The 3,205-nt window shown below is 40.4% G+C and overlaps 1 pseudogene; it reads right to left on the bottom strand.

Moving 5' to 3' along the window:
- Positions 1-250: 250 nt before the first annotated feature.
- On the bottom strand, positions 251-1,593 carry LOC149528499 (putative aspartic proteinase GIP2 pseudogene; annotated as a pseudogene).
- Positions 1,594-3,205: the final 1,612 nt, after the last annotated feature.

Below are 3,205 nucleotides of genomic sequence, written 5' to 3'. Positions count from 1 at the left end.
GTGTTTTTGGATTTTATGATTAACTTGCGATAACTTGAGACTCAGAAGTCAGTTTTCAAAAATTTCAAGTGCTGGACGGAGTTGAGAATGAGCCGGAGACATGAGGATTCAGAAACTCACAACGATTCAGAGATAAAATGGCCAATTTAAAGCTTAAAATCAGGAATGTTTCAAAAAAAAATTAACCAAGACTTATAAAATTGAAAGAATTTTATAACCGGGCAACACATTGATAAATTAAACATCTTACTTCCACAACACATTCAGCTCACTTTATTAACATCAAATTTATTTTGGGAAGCTAGCGAACTAACTTCCTAGTGGATAACATCTTTCATTAAGTGGTAGTGAAATTGAAGTTGGAGCAGGTGGTCTGTTGCAAAAGTAGGAAGGAGGAGAATCCTAGCAACGACGTGGCAAGATCGAAGTGGAGAAAATTGTCCTCCATCTCATGTGTCCCAATTACTATAGTGGTGATGGGAACTTCACCTACATCAACAAATCCCAAACATATCACTTTCTCGCTGACTTGGACCATCGAGTTGGCACCGAAAATCCTCCACGTGGCATTATTCAGCAGGACAAGTTCAATATTCGGCACCGAAGGCCCTGTGCGGGTGGACGCTATGCCAGCAGTGCTGAAACACGTGTCAAACTCCAGGGTGGCAAGGGCTCGGGCGATGTTCATTTTCTGTGCCCAATGAGTGTAGACATTGACGAGAGAGTTGTATATTGCTGTGGAGAGCTGCGTGTAAGGGGCTAGAGTGTCCAGCTTGACGCCACCATGTCCGCGTGAGTCGATCTGGAGGCTCGCCTTGTTGAATGTCAGGTCGACACCGTTGACGTGGATTCCACGTAGTCATCTGTGTAGAAGTTGTTCTTGAGCAGGGGCGTTCTGACGAGGCCCCTAGAGAGGTCTGTGCCAGGTGGAGGAAGAAACACGTAAGGCTTGCTGCCAAAGAAGACCGCGCCAGGTGGCGTGGCAGTGGAAGGCAACCATATGGCGGACTCCCGCGATATTCCAAGGGATGCTGAAAGCTGAGCTGGCAGCGCCAGTGCGGATGCCGTCAGTTCGGCGAGCCCCGTGGCCGTGCTGGGGTAGTAACGGATGCCATCTTCGTCCTCACAGGCGAAGACCACGCGGGGGGCAGTGACGTGCCCATCCGGGTTCGAACCCGTCGTGGCTCGCAGAGTTGCCACGTCACGTGCCAGCTCATAGCTGGTTACTCCCGGAACGGCGCAGGTGCCGTTGTGGCAGCCGGGGGCGGTGGGGGAAAAGCAGAGGCTGCAGCCGGAATATTCGTATGATTTGCAGAGGGTTTCGGTGCAGGGGAGGGTTGTGTAGGTGGAGGATTTGTATGATTTTAGAGAGCAGATTAGTGTAGAATAGTCAGAGGTGAGATCGAGCATTAGATGCTGCTTCTGCGCAGGGGTTTTGTGCAGGATTTCCACCGTAAAACGCAGGGCTTTGGCGTCCTTTGTGATGGGGGCGACCAGGGCTTTCGGAGACACGGCGTTTGCCGGCAATTGACAGAAAATGGAGACAACGACGGCAGCAAACAGAATAAGAGGGACATGAGCCATTTGTGTGTATCTGGCTTATGAGTGCAGGGATCGAAATGGTCGAAGCCCTGAATATGTAGCTTTTAGGTTTGGAATGTAACTACCTTTCCGCGTCAGTTGACGGGAGGAATTGGCGTCAGTCCTGTTGACTGTGAAATGATTGAAATGATCCATGAAGATGACATGTTATCTTTCCGCATCAGTTTTCAGTGAGATCAAAATGAACGTGCGCACTCACTCACAGGATTCTTCCAATTTTCGTCAAAATTATGATCTTATCTGGCTTTTATGAGTTGACCGTTTAAGCCTGATGAATCATTTCAGCTGGAGTCCTAGGGTTGTGTATTTGTGGACATTAATAATTCATTAGGAAGAATGATTATTAAGATCGCAATACGTTAGGACGGATATTAACTTGTTCAAGTGTCATTGATTGGTTCTCTATTGGCTATGCAACACACACAATGTCTCAATATTGCAATTTATTAATTCTTAGAAATTTATAAAGCATTTATAAAGTAGTGAATTCAGTTCAAATAATATCTTATCTGTCGGGTGGGTAGAGGCTTCCGTCTATTGACCTCTTTACCAAATGAGATGCAATATATATAATTATTATTTCATGCCGTAAGGAAATTATAGCATTCAATGCACTTCAACTTTTTAATTTGTTTTTCTAATTAGAATAATTTATTATTCAAATACTTTTTGAACTATACAGTTTTCAGATTTATTGCATTCAAACTAATCCAACACAATATATTTATTGATATTTTGATTGGTTGTTTTGCTACAGTAGGGAGTGCAACTTTTTCATATGCCTGTCCAATCAGAACAATTTATTATTCAATTACTTTTTCCAACTATAAAGTTTTAATATATATTATATTTGAAATAATTCACAAATTTGTCCCAATTTGATTTTTTTAAAATCTGGAAGAAATTATTGTTCTTAAAATAATTCTATCCTCAATATTTGGTAAAGTTAATGAAAATTTCTAAAAACATTAATTCTTTTCTAAAGAAATCTCTAACATTTATTTTAATTTTTAAACAACACTTCACTAATGTTATTTCTTTGTATTGAACTCAAAACTACTATCAGAACACAAATCTAAACTACTAAACTACTATTGTTGACAAGAACTAGACGCATTGCATCCTTGTTGCTATTAGTGCGAGGATATGTATTTAGAACTGATGTGTATACATATACATCACTTTCTAACATTGTGAACAAGTGTTTTTACAAATAATGTGATATTTTGGACTATGTACCTGTTATTAAAAGATAACATTAGATTGGCTCAACTCTAAAATCTCAATGAAGCTGACTGTCTAGGTGCCAAGTTAAAAAGTACATGACTGTTGAAATTTTATGTTTGCCATTAACTAGGTTATCCATAACATTAAAATACACATAAAATGTTTAATCTGGATTAACCCAAAGAAATTTGTTATCATAAGATATCCTGATTGTTTAAAAGGCTTCTGAAACTTTCAAACAAATGAAATTGGTGGTTGTAAATGCACTCTCCGCAACCTTTTTTGAAGTCCTCACACCAAATGTGGAATGCAGTCTTTTTTAAAGGCTATGTATGTTGTTGTGTCTTTCTACAAGTTGTCAGCATTGTCCATATTT

Source organism: Cupressus sempervirens, chromosome 11 (assembly GCF_028749045.1).
Source record: "Cupressus sempervirens isolate cs-2001-9-10 chromosome 11, ASM2874904v1, whole genome shotgun sequence".
NCBI classification, from domain to species: domain Eukaryota; kingdom Viridiplantae; phylum Streptophyta; class Pinopsida; order Cupressales; family Cupressaceae; genus Cupressus; species Cupressus sempervirens.
The sequence above is the reverse complement of the archived record's forward strand: the minus strand, read 5'-3'. Positions and strand labels throughout refer to the sequence as shown.